This window comes from Mastacembelus armatus, chromosome 20 (genome assembly GCF_900324485.2).
Source record: "Mastacembelus armatus chromosome 20, fMasArm1.2, whole genome shotgun sequence".
NCBI lineage: Eukaryota > Metazoa > Chordata > Actinopteri > Synbranchiformes > Mastacembelidae > Mastacembelus > Mastacembelus armatus.
Genome location: NC_046652.1, coordinates 19,074,022 through 19,092,057, shown reverse-complemented (window position 1 = coordinate 19,092,057; position 18,036 = coordinate 19,074,022). Strand labels below are relative to the sequence as shown.

The 18,036-nt window shown below is 43.7% G+C and overlaps 1 protein-coding gene and 2 pseudogenes across 1 annotated transcript in view; 1 reads left to right on the top strand and 2 right to left on the bottom strand.

Moving 5' to 3' along the window:
- LOC113121849 (uncharacterized) overlaps window positions 1-18,036 on the bottom strand; it is a 1,077,549-nt gene that overhangs the window by 248,145 nt on the left and 811,368 nt on the right.
- Window positions 1-18,036, top strand: part of LOC113121854 (uncharacterized) — a 957,344-nt pseudogene that overhangs the window by 293,128 nt on the left and 646,180 nt on the right.
- LOC113121871 (protein NLRC3-like) lies at window positions 469-13,554 on the bottom strand (annotated as a pseudogene).

The window sequence follows — 18,036 nt, the reverse complement described above, 5'->3', positions numbered from 1 at the left end:
CATTCAATCAACATTTCTATGGACCGACCTGCTTCCGACTCCCCAAGTGCCGTCTTGTGTGTAGATCCAGCTGCTTCTCCCTCCACTTTGACAGGTTGACAACAGGCTCTGGACCTGGACAAGTGATGGTCCTTTGGATCTCTGGCCAGACTTTCTTTCTAATCTTCTTTGCTGAGCCAAATATCTGGAAACTTGCATTTTCCAGGCATCACGTTTCAGCGGTGTAGTGAATTGAAATATATACATGTATTGAACATGAAGGTTCATCATGTCTAGTTTATGAATCATGAAGATCATAAAGCATCTTAATAATTTGGGGCACCAGATCCTTTTTTGGTGGATCAACCAGTCAGTTAATGAGTAATACATGAAATCAGTCTACAATCTGAGGGAGAGTTCTCCTGATCCAGTGACGTATTTACTGTGTGAAATAACATCAATGATACCAGTCAGTTGTCTTTGGAAGATTTATTCAGCTATTTCCAATATTTCCACAGGGGGAAACAGAGGGAGAACTGATCAGAGACATGAGCTGAATTAAAGAATCAAACATTAGAACAGTCTAACAGCAGCTTGTTTGCAGTGGTGGAAAAGAATCTTAGAATCCATCTGGTTGGTCCTTCATTGTGCAGAACACCATGTGATTGGTGATCTGTCTGGAACTCTGTCCATTTCTGTTCTCTTCGGGGTGTTCAGTTCCCAGATTCATGTGATTCTCCACAGATTTGGAATTTCAAGACCTGTTGAGACTTGGAAGGATCTGCAGGAACCTCAAATCAAACACAGCCTGTAGTTCTTTGGGCGCAGGTGTTTTCCTGAGCCAAGACAAAAACACAATTTAGAAAGATTTGACAATGAAATGAGCAAAAACACTTTGTAAAATCAGACTTTAAAAATTAGATGAAGACAATGTTTCAATGTTACTCACAGGATTTGACTTTGGAACATTGAGTCACTGTTTTTTCATAGAGGCCAAAGCTGTTGGAACAAACCTCAGTTAGAAAGAGAGTAAATAAATAATCAGATTCTCTTTTCCTCCTTTTTATTTCCTCCTTCTCTCAGCAGGCGTCCACATACAAGGAGTCATCAAACCCTCAACTAGCTCCAGACAATACACTGCACCACCACACATCATGGATCTGCAACGTGTGTGTTCTGTCCAGTCCCTGCTGACAATCCCATCAGATTTCTCCTCAGTTCATCACAGGCTGTAGTTTGGATTCATTCCTTCACATTATGGATTAAACTGTTCACTGCTAGAATTAGATCAGACTCAACTGAAATGATCACAAACTTTCAATTGACCTGATTTGCTGATTCAGAGCCCACATGACCTCTGACAGAACCTAGGACTCAGCCCACTGCTCTGGTCTTCACTGTGACTTTAAGGTGAACCAGGATTTGGTTCAGACTGGGATCCTGTTTGAAGACTGACTGGAGTTTTTCCACTTTGTTGATTGGCTACTGATAAATTCTCATGTGAGACATGAAACTGATCCTGCTTCAGTGCAAATTAGCTATAGATGACTATATTGATCAACCCAGTTTCCATGGTGACCGACCAGGCCAAAGTGAACCAGTGTTTGTCGGATTGAAATGCAGGAATTAAGCTCAACCTCAGCTGCCTGACATTGATCTGGATAAAAGACTGTTTTTGTGTTCCTGACTCACTGACTTCATCAGCAACAGTCGTCTTCACATCAACTCAAACACATGATCACAACAAGCTTCTGGCTGATCTGATTGGCTGACTGTTGTCTCTTTCTCTGTCTTTCTGTCCAATCCTGAAGCCTGTCCCTGTTCTCCTCTCACAGCTTCACTGAGAAGGTTGGAGCTTTACAGGAAATCCTGGATCTTTGCTTTGATACTGACTGGGTTTAGTCCAATCCTGCTGAAAGCACCATGGACTGACTCCAGCCCTCTACTGACCTCAGAGTCTGCAGGCTACAGTCTGGACTCTGGACAAGATCACACAGCTGCTGCACATCTGGATCCTGCAGGTTGTTCTGACTCAGGTCCAGGTGTCTCAGATGGGAGCGGTTGGACTTCAGAGCTGAGACCAGATAACCACAGCTGGTCTTTGACAAACTGCAGCTCCTCAACCTGAACAAAGAAGCAAAGATGTGACGTTAGAAACCAAAGTTCCTCTTGAAAGTGTTGAATGTTTCAGAATGTGTTCAGAGCTGAAGAAGGTTTAGAAAGTAGAAGTTTAGAAAGTGGAAACTCCAAACAGCTGAAGCCAACAGGATGCAGGTTCAAAGCAGTCCCATCCAAAAAGGGACAAAGAGCTGTCATTAATATGAATGCCAACATGCTGCTGCTTCAATAAAGACGGAGTGACTTCAGCTCTGAAACTCTGCCAGCTCCACCTGTGGCTCCATCTATACAAACTTATGTTGTGCAGCCACATTTCTCTGAGAGGGAAAACAGCTTTTCCCATGAAGATCCTCAGTGTGGATCAGTCTAATATCAGCCTCATGTCTGCAGTTTAGTGTCAGCACAACTTTCACATCACATTCATCTCAGCACACAACCTAAACATGGGGTCTGACCTCAGAGTCTCCAGTCTACAGTCTGGACTCTGCAGTCCACCACACAGCTGCTGCACTCCTGGATCCTGCAGGATGTTGTAGCTCAGGTCTAGGTGTCTCAGATGGGAGGGGTTGGACTTCAGAGCTGAGGCCAGATAACCACAGCTGGTCTCTGACAAACTGCAGCTCCTCAACCTGAATAAAGAAGCAAAGACCAACTTCCTGTTTTCTTATTGAACAAACATGAACAATGAATAGAACAACACAATATTATAAATACAACACAAGTGTCAATAGAAACTGGTCCATCCAGGCTGTTATGATGAAATTAGCTGAGGTGTGAATTGATGTCACATTAACATGAAGAAGAAAGTGCAGAAAGATGAAAAATCTCTGACTTTAATTCAAAGTCATTGTGAGAAACAGGAATTTCCATGTGATGTTTTCAATTCGATTCATATGGAGTTAAACTTTCCAACATCTGGTCATGTTGGGTGGGATTGGTTCATTTGACACAGTGGTGCTCGGCCTTTTAGCCTTGCTAGTCTTGGCCCCTGAGGCAGCAACAGTAGCAAGGCAGGTTTTGACGCCACGCAGCGTCTTCTTTCTTTAAAGCCAAAATATTTCCACACAACTGACACACTGTTCCTCTTTGGCACTAAAGTTTCCATGGAGTCGGGTTCTGTGGAGCCCGAGGCCACTGGACAACAGATCAAGGTCCAATAGCAACATGGATCAAGGTAATGCTTTGTCTGTCAACTGATCTACTGTTTCTTACATGTTGGGACCAGAGGGTCCTCACAGGACTTTGTCCATTTCAACTGACTGAATGAGGGATTATTAGGCTGCACTAACTGGGACTCCCAACAGGTGAGTCCAAGGTCAACCACCTGCTCCAAATCCAATGGCAACATCTAAAAAGGGGCCAATAATCTAGTCCAGGACCTGTTTGGATTTCTGTGTGGAAGAAGCTGTCTGGAAGTTGAGGTTCAGCTTGTGCTTAGGGTTCACCAAGTAGTGCTTCTGGTTTGGCTTTGTCTCCAGGAAATCAATGGAAGTCAATGGAATGTCCTCTGAAGTGATGGAAACACACCTGTCTGTGTGTGTTCTCAACCATCAATATCAATGATCAAAGAAATATTTCTACTGCATCAAAGAAACTGGATCCATTTCCAACAAATATTAGTTCAGAGGATTTTCTGCTGACACATGTGACTCTTTAGACACAATGAGACCAACTTTCTGTGAGACTCAGTCATTTGGGACTAAAGACTAAATTTAGCCTCAGAAAAATCCAAAGACAGGAAAAGAAAATCAACTTCAATAGAAGTTATGTCTGTGCAAACACTGAGTTCAAACAATAATTCAACACTAAAGATCTACAATAGGAACAAACAGTCAGTGAACTGACCTCAGAGTCTCCAGTCTACAGTCTGGACTCTGCAGTCCACCACACAGCTGCTGCACTCCTGGATCCTGCAGGTTCTTGTTCAAGCTCAGGTCCAGGTGTCTCAGATGGGAGGGGTTGGACTTCAGAGCTGAGACCAGATAACCACAGCTGGTCTCTGACAACCTGCAGTTCTCCAACCTGAATAAAGAAGCAAAGAAGGAGATCCAATGTGACACTGATGTTGATGACAATGAGGATGGTGATGATGATGATGACAATTCTTCTTCTTTTCATTAGAATAATGAGATGAGATCAACTTGATTAATCCCTGAAGGGAAATGTAGAATGATAATAATGAGAAGAATAATATGAGAACAGTCAGAATAATAGTAATAATAGTCTGACTATATCATGATATTATTGTCAGCACATGGGAAGAGAAGCTGCTTTCCAGCCAACAGCAGAATCAATCTAGTTGATGGCTCATACTGTCACTGTGCAGCTTTAAAGTTTCCTGCTTAAAGTTTGTTGACCCAGTTCCAAAGTGCAGCAAAACAATGCATTGAATTGTTCCTCCTTATTCTATCTGAGCCAAGGAAGCTCCCCCAGGCTCTCCTGTCTCCTGTCTCTTCCCTCTCTGCATCTTCTTCTCTGGCTTTATTGGCTGCAGCCTCAGCACAGCACAGAGGTAAAGCAGCAGCAGCAGCAGAGGTAAAGCAGCAGCAGCAGCAGCAGCAGCAGCTCAGACACTAAACACAGCTCAACCACCTGGACACATGATTTCATCTGTGTGTCTCTGTGCTCCACATGTGCTTTCATTTCTATGGGATCAACTTTATAGAGACACTGTGGATTTGTTCTTCACAATGAGATTTGGATCAGGGAACAAACTGGGTGGACAGTGTCAGGACCAAAAGCTGCTGGCTTCAGTTCAGGAACAAAAACTACTCAAAGCTTCTTCACACAGCATCAGGATTTGAGGCCTTGGCAATGACAACAGGCTGACAACTGCTTTCTAATGGCCCAGTCCCAATGCACAGACCAGATCATGTCCTTGTGTTGGGACTGATCCCCACTGTGTCATTGGCCACTAAACACAAGCTTTGGAATCCCATTCATAGATTGTTGACAACTGACTGTGTCATATGTTTTCTCTGAGTTTCATCAAGTGAGAAAAATCTGATAGAAATGCAGAGAAAATCCAACATTATCGTCAGCAAACTGATGCTTATTGTGTGTTTTTTGGGACAAAGCAAGACCCAATGTCCACTACAGGGACGTGTTCTTCCCCAAAAAGAAAGAGGACTTTGTTTCTCACGGCCCAAAGTCTTCACTTCTATTCCAAAATGGAAATATTCCAACCTTTTTCCTTCTGGCTCTCAGGAGGATCAGGTCAGATATTAGTCTGGTCCAATATTGACATATTGTTGGGATCCAAACTTGGACAAACACTGGACAGTTTCAGTTGAAACAGTTTCAGCTTTGGACTGTTTCCACAGTTTGTTTAGAAACACAAAGGATTCAGAACAACTTCCTGACAGACATTTTTGGGACACTCTGTTCTTCAAAGCTTCTATAGAAAGAAACACATCATTATTAATATGACTATTCAATATGAGTGAACACACATTATTGAAGACAGCTCAGTGAAATGAAGTGAAACTGAAGGAATCATTCTTAGTCTGCTGAGAATAGAAGAACAATGAAAACACTGAATGGAACAACCAACAATCACAGGAGCTTTAGTTGTGGATTCAACATCTAAGATCTACAATAGGAACAGTCAGTCAACTGACCTCAGAGTCTCCAGTCTACAGTGTGGACTCTGCAGTCCACCACACAGCTGCTGCACTCCTGGATCATACAAGTAGTTCTCACTCAGGTCCAGTTCTGTCAGATGGGAGGGGTTGGACTTCAGAGCTGAGGCCACGACTTCACAGTGAGTCTCTGAGAGTCCACAGTCAGAAAGTCTGTGAGGACACATATATTAGAAAAGCTGTTATTATGACAGAGACAATATATTGAGTTGAATCACTTGATGTCAAACAGGGACATGTCCTGTTGTGTCTTCACATCAGTGGTTCAGCTGATCTTCTCTCAGTGGGTTGGACATGAAATAAGAATTCTTCTCACTCTCTGTCACACTGCACACGCTTCATCTTTGTTCTGCTTTCATCTTGGACAGGAAGCAGAGAAAACTCAGTTCCTTTGGAACTTCCACAACAGGCCTGTCCCTGTTTATTCCAATGTTGGACATTTGTCCACATGTGGCAGAAAAACATCAGTGTGTGAAGAGAAACAGAAGAAAAATGTGTCCCATGGAAAAACCATTGGAAAGAAAAAGAAGAACTGTGTTCATTCACTGGACAGAGAGAAAAAAACAACTGGAACATCTGCAGCTTTTGGACTGACACCATTTGGAACAGCTCAAGAACATCTGGGACAAAATCCAGCTGCTGTCATTCTCACAATAAACAAGAGGAACATTATGGTGGTGATCACCCAAGTGAAAAATCAATCTATTGTTTCAGACTTCAATTCTACTTTTAGCAGATAAAGTGTGTTCACACATTTTACCAAGTGTATTTGTGCTTGTGTTGAAACGTAGTAAAAGTACATTTTTGGTGAGTCTCCAAAGTACAAGATTAGTCAAAGAGTTACTGAGACAAAAAAAGCAGATTCAAAGTCAATGTTTGCAAAGTATATTGAAATGATCTCATTACTTCATTAGTCATTTAGCAGATTTCTTCAAAGTGCACTTTACTTTCAACAGATTTTGAAGTATATTTAGTGATATTTTCCAAAAGTCTGTTCATGGTTTGTGTTTTTACTTCAAATTGTCTCATTCTCTTCCAAATATAATACTATGCCTCCATTTAACTTGAGCTCTATTTCAGTAGACTTATTTAAAGTACACAATGTATGTGTTCCTGGCTGTGGGAAAGTGGACTCTTGGAAGTGGTCTAAATCCTGTGGACAAAGTTTCACTTCAAAATACTCTTTCATACTACATGTTTACTTCATGTATTTTGGATGTTTGGACAGAATTCTTCGGAGAACTATGCAGAATCCTGAAGATCACTAAAATCCATGTTAGTCCCATAGTGGTGCAGCCAAATAATACTTTGACCTCACTAATAGAAAACACAAACTGTTGTTCCTGTTTATTGTTATTGTTGTTACCTTGAATGACTTGTTTTGTTCCAAAGCCCTTAAATGGCTGGATTTAATAGTGTTAGAGTTCAAATCAATATTTGTTGGACTGACGGGTTTTGGACTTTGTGTAGGAGTTCCGATTATTTTCAATCCTTTTAGAACGTCTTCAAAGTGCACTGGGCTTTTCAAAGTAAGAGCATTTGAGAACATGCTAACAGGAAGTAGTGCTTTTAGTCCAACATCATTGGATTGGAATCTAAGTAAAGTATCTACATTTCAGACTCAGTGTTTGGAGAATCCATTCAGAGGGCATTGTTGGTGTATTTATTAAACACACAATGATGCTTATAGTGGACTTATATTTACTAGGAATATCAATCCAATATCATTGTGTCTTTTAATGCAACATGTTCAACTTGGTTGCAATTTAACACAAAGTCAGTGGCTCATTTTCACAACAAATACTCAAATACTTGGAAAAATATACTTTGCATACTTTTTTCACATTTCAAACCTCATTCTATTGTATTTCATACATAGTTCAAATGAGTTCAGAGTATATTTCAAGTACATTTACTTTGGCTCAAAGTCTATTAGTAATACACTGTCAGTTTAATGTCACTATAGATTTTGGACATTTGCAACAAGTCAACTTCAAATGTTTCATGTATATTTTAACAGTAGTGTAGTATTTTGGGCAGCAAAAGTACCCAATAATACGTGAAAAATAGGTTTTTCATGTACTAAAGCAGATTTATACTGCAGCTTCCAGCAACTTCACTGGTTTCATTTTAACACAACTTCAAGTATTTCAAAGTATTTCAAAAGTATACTCAATATACTTTTAGAAAATATACAACAATAGATTTTTTTTCACTTGGGCACATCTGGACTTACTCAGCCTTTCTGCAGTTCCTCACAGCTGGAATCAGTCTCAGTCGTCCCTGGTCTGATGTGTTGTACTGGTTCAGGTCCAACTCATCCAGAACCTCCTCTGACATCTGCAGCATGTAGGCCAGAGCTGAGCACTGGATCTCAGAGAGTCTCTTCCCTGATCTGTTCCCTGACTTCAGGAACTCTTGGATCTCCTGATGGACTGAGTGGTCGTTCAGCTCCATCAGACAGTGGAAGATGTTGATGCTTCTGTCAGGAGAGATATCATCTCTGTTCATCTTCTTCAGGTTGTTGATGGCTCTCTGGATGGTTCCTGGACTGGTCTTTGTCTGACCCAGCAGGCCTCCTAAGACTCTCTGGTTGGACTTCAAACACAGGCCATGAAGGAAGCGGACAAACAGGTCCAGGTGGCCACTTTTACTTTCCAGGGATTTCTCCATGGCTCCCAACAGGAAGTTAACCAGAGATGAATGAACGTTTCCCAAAAAATTTTTGATCTCAGCAAAAGTCTGTTTTGCTTCTTTTTTTTTCATTAAATTGTACTTTCCCCCCAGGAACTTCTCCAGTACCTGTGTCTTCCTGTTGGAGTAACAGTGGACCATGTAGACTGCAGCCAGAAACTCCTGAACACTCAGATGAACAAAGCAGTAGACTGATTTCTGGAAGATCACACTCTCTCTTTTGAAGATCTCTGTACAGACTCCTGAGTACACTGAGGCCTCTGGGACATCCAGACCACACTGCTCCAGGTCTTCTTGGTAGAACATGATGTTTCCTTTCTCCAGCTATTCAAACGCCAGCCTCCCCAGCTTCAGAAGAACTTCCCCGTCAGCCTCCGTCAGCTGCCGTGGACTCGTCTCATGTCCCTCATGGTACTTGTGCTTCTTCCTTTTTGTCTGAACCAGCAGGAAGTGTGAGTACAGGTCAGTCAGGGTCTTGGGCAGCTCTCCTCTCTGCTCTGTGGTCAACATGTGCTCCAGAACTGTAGCAGTGATCCAGCAGAAGACTGGGATTTGACACATGATGTGGAGGCTCCTGGATGCCTTGATGTGTGAGATGATTCTGCTGGACAGCTCTTCATCCCTGGACCTCCTCCTGAAGTACTCGTCCTTCTGGGCATCGGTGAAGCCTCGGACTTCTGTCAGCCTGTCCACACACGTAGGAGGGATCAGATTGGCTGCCGCGGGTCGGGAAGTTATCCAGACCAGAGCCGAGGGAAGCAGATTCCCCTGGATGAGGTTTGTCAGCAGCTTGTTGACCGAGGCCTCCTGTGTGACATCAGACACCACCTTCCTGTTGTTGAAATCCAGTGAAAGTCTGCTTTCATCCAGGCCGTCAAAGATGAACAGAACTTTACAGACAGCCAGCTGCTCTGCTGTGACCTTCTGTAATGTTGGATGGAAAACATGGAGCAGCCTGAGAAGACTGATCTGCTCATCTTTGATCAGGTTCAGCTCCCTGAACGAAAGCAGGACCAGCAGACTGACGTCTTGGTTTTCTGAGCCCTCTGCCCAGTCCAGACTGAACTTCTGCACTGAGAAGGTTTTTCCAACACCAGCGACGCCGTTGGTCAGAACCACTCTGATGGGTCTCTGCTGGTCAGGGGAGGCTTTAAAGATCTCGTGGCACTTGATTGGAGTGTCATGGAGGGTCTCCATCTTGGAAGTGGTCTCCAGCTGCCTGACCTCATGTTGGGTATTAACCTCTTCACTCAGTCCCTCTGTGATGTAGAGCTCAGTGTAGATCCTGTTGAGGAGGGTTCCACTTCCTGTGAGATCAGGTCGTTCAGTCACACGTTCACATCTGGTCCTCAGACTGGTCTTATGTTGATCTAAAACCTCCTGCAGACCAGAGACCACTGGAAGAGAAGAAACACTGAGACCAGAGAAAGAACCTGAGGACAGAAAAGGTTTTTGTGATGTTTCTAATCATCTTAAATGTTGATGCTGTGAGAGAGAACAACCACAGGATGAAACAAGATGTCCTGTTTTCGGAGAGCAGGACATCAGCAGACAGATGGACAGTCTTACTTTGGACAGTGCTGCTCTGACAGGACTGGAGCTCCTCCATAGAAATTCCACTGTTCTTCTCTCTGTGAAGACATTTGTGTAGAGGTCAAAGGTCACAGGTTGTTGTTTGTGTTTTGTGGACCTGCATGAGTCCATCCAGGTCTGTAGTTGGACACATGCCTGGAGAACCTCCAGCTGTAGGAGGACTCTGGACTGGGGGTCTACACTCAGTGCTTTAGAAACCTGTTGAACCCAGTGAGTTTGCAGATTCCTGTCTTTGTGTTAACAGAGCTTTAGGACTCTGGTCCCTGGATTCTACCTGGTTCCTTCAAATTTGTCTAAGAACTGAGTCATCTTCAGTTTACAGTATACAGCAGCATCTTACACTGGGTCTGAGGGTCCAGGTTCAGGACTGAAGAATGGAGGATTAACTTTGGACTGGTCACTCTTCATAGACAGACAGCTGGATCCTGGAGAACCTGGTCTCTGTCTGCAGAAAGGACAAATATTTGACATGTATCATTACCTGTAAGGGCAGATGTCAAATGTAACACAGCCTGTGATCAGGATCTGATCATGACGTCATACTGGACTTCAGTAAAGAGGTCAGAGCCCATAAAATGGTAAAGTTCTGATCCCATACACAGTGGGTGGAGTCTCTGGACCAGATCCTGTAGCAGAGCTGTGATGTAAACATTCCAGCTCCCAGTCTAACTGTGTTCCCAGTGATCCATATATGGTGGATGATACTGAGAGTAATGACTCCCAGACTATAATGTCATATGATCTGCTCTGAGATCAGCTGTCTGAAAACAAAGCCAGTGGATCAGAGACCTCTTCAGTCCTCTAGTCCACTATTAGTTTTCCTGTTTGTATGTCTCATGGCTCTGACCAGACTCTGTTATCTGTCCTGTTAGTGCCACTGATTAAAGATAAGGCACCATAGAACATCAGGGGCCCATTTTCTGAGTGGGACACTATTCAAAGTGTTGGAAACTATTTTGTTAGATGGATTCAATGGTTCATTTATTCCACAGATCATCAGTTTGGCTTCAAGGCTCTTTCAGACTCTCCCCCCTCAAAGGGGGACAGTTCAGGAGTTAAGCCATCATACACAGCTGGCTGACTGCTGGGACCAACCAGAGGGGGGGGGGGGGGGGGGGGTTACTCTGTGCTGCACATGAACCAGGATCCCTGATCTTACTGTCTTTGATGAGCCTTAAAAACAGCTCAGACTGCAGGAAGGGTCTGACAGAAGATCCCAGTGGTTTGGGAACTCTGTCTTTTTCAAACTAACTTTCATTTCAACTTGTATGAGACAATAAAGATGATTGTGGTCCTGATGCTGAATGGATCAAAGTCCTGTTTTGACCCTTATTCCAGCTGCTGTTTCAGTCTTTCAAGTGAAATGTAAAGTGCAAACCATGCTCTTACTTTGAAAGGAAAGAAACCCAGATTTGTCATCAATGCACATTCAGCTGGTCCAGATGTTCCCATATTAAAGTGAGAAGAAAATCTGTGTTGGAGTCTTTTTGCTATTTCAAAGTCAGGGGATGCAAACTTTTTCTTTTTGGCCTGATGAACATTGGTCTCTGAACTGACCTGATAAAGCTCTTTGCTGCTTTGGAACAAGTTCATTTGGTGTCATTTGAATGATTCACCATCACAGGAAGCTCTGGCCTTTACTTGTGTGTTTCAACATATTGAGGTTCCCACTGGGCTTAGGGGGGGTTGACTGGCTGTGTGCACCAACTACAGCCCCTTAACACTGGTCAGTGTTTGATGCTGTGGCTGTGCTTCCTCCAGTCCCACAGTCTTAGAGAAACTGGCTCCCAGTGTTTTCTCCTGGCCATGAATGTTCCAAACCCTCCTCCTCTCTTCTTCTGCTGTCCTCACTTCTGAATCCTTCTTCTTCAGGGTCTGTGGGGGCTTTCTTTGGTTTGCACATTGACTTTATTCATTATTTCCACCTTTCTTTTTTCAACAAACTATTCCAACTGATCCAACATGTTTGATGGAAAACAACATTTCAAACCAGTTGGATGTTGACTCTGTTCAAAAAGACAAATATTAAATAGCATGTTCACTTTTGGACAACAAGAACCTGTGTCATTATTCTCCATGGTTTTCTCTTTATTTACTAGGAACTTGATCTTTGTTTCAAACTACAGATGTCTGGTTGGAAATGGTTGTTCAGCTGCTGTCAGCTCTTCATGGGGGGACACAGAATCCTAAATCCATAGTTTGGAGAGCAACAGCTGGTCAACAAACAAATGCATCTGTGCAGCAAACCTCACTGGAGCCACAGCTACTTGCTGTACAGTTTTCCACAGACCACCTTTAAAGCTCCACAGCTGAGTCTATTATGACGTCTGCTATTTCCAAAAAATACATTTCAAAAGACCTGCAGAGACTTTAAAGTCCTAGACTCTTCCAGGTCTTCATGACCAGCACCACAACTCAGTAGTCCACACCTAGTACAGTATACAGCAGGCTCTTACTTTGGGTCTGAGGGTCCAGGTTCAGGACTGAAGTATGGAGGACGATCTCTGGACCAGTCAATCTTCATGGACAGACAGATGGATCCTCGAGACCCTGGTCTGTCCTCCTCTCCTGTCCCCCCACAAAGACTCATCCTCTGTGGTCTGAGAGGGAAACCAGTATTTGAACCAGGGCTGCAAAAACAATGATTGTCACATTAGTTTGGATCTAAAACACAATTTGTGGCCTGTTGACAACAAAACAGGAAGCTACTGATGAAATCACTGGAATGAGGGTTAGAGCCTCAGTGTCAGACTGAAGACGCTCCTGGTCCTGGAATGAAGTCAGACCAGTGTGTTCAGGTCAGTCCCAGCCAAACACACATTAACCAACAGCCACAGACACACACAGATGTGAGGCCACATACTTGTTGACTGTCATTTCAAATTGCTGTATGACTTGGCAATGAGGCAGTCATGTCGTTTGGAATATTTTACTGTAGGTGTCCTGGACCTTTAAGGCTGATTTTTGGGCCCACCAACCAGAACCTGACCCCCCAAGAAGGTCTGACATTATATTTTTAGATTATTACATAAAAACAACTACAACATATTTTGTGTCAGAGTTCTCACCTCTACAAAATGACTGAAAAGAAACTAAACAGATAGAACCTTTAAATCCAGATCCAGTTGAGCCAGAGTTACTGACATCACAAGACACTGACAGTCCAGAGACCACCCTCACCCCTTTAAATCCAGATCCAGATGTGTCAGAGTTACTGACATCACAAGACACTGACAGACCAGAGACCACCCTCAACCCTTTAAATCCAGATCCAGATGTGTCAGAGTTACTGACATCACTTTCTATCAGGCTGAGAAACCACATGACTCTGATAAAGTCTGACAGGAAACATAAAATTGGATCAGTACTCACAGGTCTCCAGGTCTCCTCTGTCCTCTTCCAATGTTTTCTGATCAAACAGCTGCAGCCTCTGTGCTTTGATTGGTTACTCACTGTGGCCCCGCCCCTTTCCATTTACTGGAAATCACCTGTGTGATTCAGGAGGCGTGAACAGGTGAGAAGAGTATGAGGAAACAGTTTAGGCTGAGGACACACACACACACACGCACACACACACACGCGCGCACACACACGCACACACACGCGCGCGCACACACACACACACACACACACACACACACACACACACACACACACACTGATGCAGCTTCGTCTTTCCATTTCCTACCAGGATCCCAACGTTCTATACAGAGAACATGTAGAACAAAAACCACAGTTATGTTTCATATTTGACTGGTTAGAAAAGGCTCTAGTGTCCAAATATAATTGGCCACATGTAGAAAGTCTGTGGAACCAATCAAGCCAAGCTTTGCATAAATGAATGCACTTTAAACATGGTCAAAGACTGACAACACAGTTGTTTTCTTTCTAACTGATAAAAAGAGCACAGCAGAAACAATCAGCATCTGTCACAGGCCAATGTTGCATATAATGACATAAGCACAGGTTCTCATATATGTGACAGACAGAGTTGGGACTAGAGATCACACTCTACACTGCTTTGTTTGGCTAAAAGGAGGATTATTCTCCAAAGTCCAGCTTCACAATATGTCACATAGAAAGTGTCTATTTATTGAATGTCATTCAAATGTGTTGATCTGTGTGTATGAGGAGTCCAGAGTCCATAGAGCTGCTGCTGGAAACTGTCTAATCATCAGGGCTGGATTAACTAGGATCATTTCATTCATTTGAATATTTGGCTCAGTAACCTTCCAAACCAACAGCTGTGTTTTCTGATGAGCTGCCAAGTTCTTCTTAGGTCTAAAGAAGTCAAACTAGAAACAGAGATTGTTGTTGACTGTCAGAATCAGCTTTATTGGCCAAGTGTGTGTAAACAAACTCACTGAGCTCTATATTTACAGGAATGAACATAAAGACAATATGTGGCCTATTGGATTTAATTATAAAGGGACAGATGTGCAAATATGCACACAGGGACTATTGTACAGTTGACAGTTGACTGTCAGAATCAGCTTTATAATAATTCTGGAGGGATCATTTCATGTCTGTTATACTTATACACAACATTTAGGTATTTGTCTTGTAGTATTAGGTGGAGTACTTTAGAGTAAATAGTCACATTGTGTGTGTTGCTGTGTTGGATTTAATTCATGTTGTCCACTTGTTGGTACCTGGACCCTCAGAGTACCAGCTGCTGGGACCATGTCCTGGACTTTGTTGTGTAGTGGGCTTGGGGTCCTGGTTGGACTGGTCTTTCTGCAAATACACTAAAAGGATTGGAGTGTAATGTGAGTACTAACTAACAGTATATATCACAGTTTATTTGCCGTGTACTTCAAAGTGTACTGCAAATACACTAAAAAGCAGGCTAGAAGTATATAAGTAGTACCTGTACACAGACAGAGACCAGAGTGTCCAGGATCCAGCTGTCTGTGTGTGAAGAGGGACCGGTCCAGACCTGATCCTGTGACCTTCAGTCCTGAACTCAGACCCTGAGACTGTTTGTCAGTGAGTCAGCGACTGTTTCTTCCTTTTTTACAGCCACAGTTCGATTGTGATTGTGCTTGTTTGTTAAAGAGCTGCTGACAGTTGCAGATCCATCTCAGCCAGCTCAGAATAAAACCCATTGTCCAGTGTGTATTCAGGGAAATACTGGCCCCATCAGGGCCCTGGATTCAGGTCCACACATGTTCCACATACATGTGGTTCCACATACATGTGCATATGTATAGGGGCTCTAAGAACAGAGCTTCAGTCTGCTCCCACTCAGCCCACAGAACAGACCCCCTAAGCTGGGTCCTGTAATGGTTCGTGACACCGACTGGACAGACCCTTTGACACTTTTGGCTACAACTCTGCTGGAAAAATGTGTGGTTGTCAAATGAAAGAATCATCCTGACTGGAATCAGGAGATCAGTGTGGATATCCAGCTCTACAGCTCAGCACACTGAGGAAGAGAACCAGCTTTAGTCCTGGTCTGGGCACTACCTGGCAGCTCCAGCTCCTGAGTTCACAGTAGACCTGTATCAGTGTTCAGGTTTAGGTCCATGGAAGTCCAGACCTTCCTGTGGGTTTTTGGAGTTTCTGGAGACGACAGCTCTGGGACCTTTCTGGGAAAAGTGCGTCAGAAACAACAAGTTCCTCTTATAGTTGCTGTTTCTCTTATGTTGTTCTGGTTCTCTGGTCTGTATAAAAGCCACAGTCCTGACCCTCTAAAAGGCCCCGAGCAGGACTGATATTAGTCTGGTCCCCCACTGTTCAAACAGAATGAGGGTTGAGGTGATAGGACAGGACACTGTTACTGCAGTGGACTGGTTTTTCACGTTGGACTCCCCCATAAGCGTCAGGCCTCTGGGAACAGGGTCCCAGCAGCTGTGTAACCTGCCCAAAGGAAGCGGGTCAGTTTGCTGCCTTTTTTCAGTTTAGTGTCAATAAAAAAGCATCAGCAGCTTGTTCTAATGTGTGTGGACGCAGGGCTGGAGCTCCACAGAGCTGTGGACTTTAATGAGGCTGTTTCTAGTCCTGTACCAGGACTGAAACACTGATTATTGTTATAGACTTTATGTGATGTTCCCCAAACATACAAAGAAGCTGTAACATCAGTGAACATGAATGAGCAGGTTAAGGAGCCGCAGTCACTTAAAGAAATGACAATGACCAACTTACCTGTAGGTAAAGACGTCCGAGGCTCCAGTTCCGGGTCCAGGTGGACTGTAGGAGCGTGACTATGTGTCTGTGGACCCAGGACTCTGTTTAGACCCAGGACTCTGTTTAGACCTGGACAGCAGGTTTGGAACCGGATGAGGACGTTGGGCCGCAGCTGATAAACATGACGCAGGTTTTTCTACCGCGGTGAAAACAGTTTGACAGTTTGACTTTGGATCTTCGACAGATCCTCCTCATGTTGTTCTGGAACATTAACTCTCCATGAGAAGCAGCGACTGGAACTGCAGGTTTAGTCGGAGGAGCTTGAGATCCGGAGGCTGGTTTTCAGTCCGGACCCGTTTTAGCAGCAGGGCTTGGAGCCAAAAGTGTCCTGTCGGTGGGACGGACCATTACAGGGACACACGTTCCACATACATGTGGTTCTACATACATGTGCATATGAATAGGGGCTCTAAGAACAGAGCCAGAGTCTGAGCCAAACTCCAGTTTCTTCTGTTTGAAGGGACATATTTCTAGTTAGTTTCAAAAACTGAAGCAAAAAGATGCAAAACAACAAAATTGTTCAGGGAGCTGCTGACAGACACACAGCAGGGAGGGACATTTCAAAATAAAAGTCTGCTCCAGATTCACTGACACTTATTGGACAATTACTTTAATGAGGACTGGGATAGTCGTCTGATAGTCCAGAGACATGTTCAACACTGAGACCACCAGGCCTCTGGAGGGACCATTTCCACTGGGAGAGACTCTGAGAACTTCCTGTGATGTTGTTGACTTCCTGTTTGTGTTGCAGAGCGTCCACTCACTGCCACATGTGAAGAAGAGCAAAGTGTGAAGTCAGACTCCATTTTAAAGTCCACAGAGAAGAAGAAGGAGGAAACAGGAAGTGGGAAGCAGGGTGAGTGTTAATATGACACCTGCACATATTGATCCATGTCATTGATGAATGTTGGGATTGAGTCTGGTTTAGACTTGTGTTTCCTGATGTCACAGTCACACTGTGTCTCTGGGATGGTTCCATCAAACTAATGTCCAATCAATAAGAAGCTGCTGCCATTACAGGGGGACAGCTGACTGGGTTTGTTCCTCTGGTCTCCAGGGTCCCTGGTTTCCCTCTCAGACCACAGAAGATGAGTCTTTGTGGGAGGGGAGAGGAGGACAGACCAGGGTCTCCAGGATCCAGCTGTCTGTCCATGAAGAGTGACCAGTCCAAAAATAATCCTCCAAAGTTCAGTCCTGAACCTGGACCCTCAGACTCAGGGTAAGAGACAGTTTCTAGTGTAAACTGAGCTGAAGATGAGTCTGTGGTCTGGAAGACAAAATCCTGATCCACTAACATCAGGTGTCCTTTCCTGTGATTCATTAAAAAAACCAAAACAATGCAGTGCTGTGGTGCAGGAGACCAGTTCAAAAGTCAAGGTCTGCTTTATTATCAATTCCACCACATGTAGAGCACATAGGAAGAATTGAAATTTCGTTACTCTCAGACCCTTTGGTGCATACAGAAACATTCTAAAACTAAATAGTGCAATGTAGAAATTACAATAAGGGCATATAAGGTAAACGTAGATGAGATAAAGAAAAAGGATAAGTACAAATGGCCCATAGCAGCTTAGCAAACAAAAACTAGTACAATATATGAACAGATGTACTGAATGGTAGGGCAATTAAGTGAGCTTATCAGTCCTGATTAAGTGACTGTGGTGCACAGAGAGCAGTCCAAATTCTGCATAAAGGGACTGGTGCAGTTGCTGAGGGCAGTGTGTGTACTGGGCTGGTTGGAGGTCAGAGTTGTTGCGTGCAGGGGGCAGGGGGGGCAGAGCCGGGAGAGAGTTCGGCTTCATGACAGCCTGGTGGATGAAGC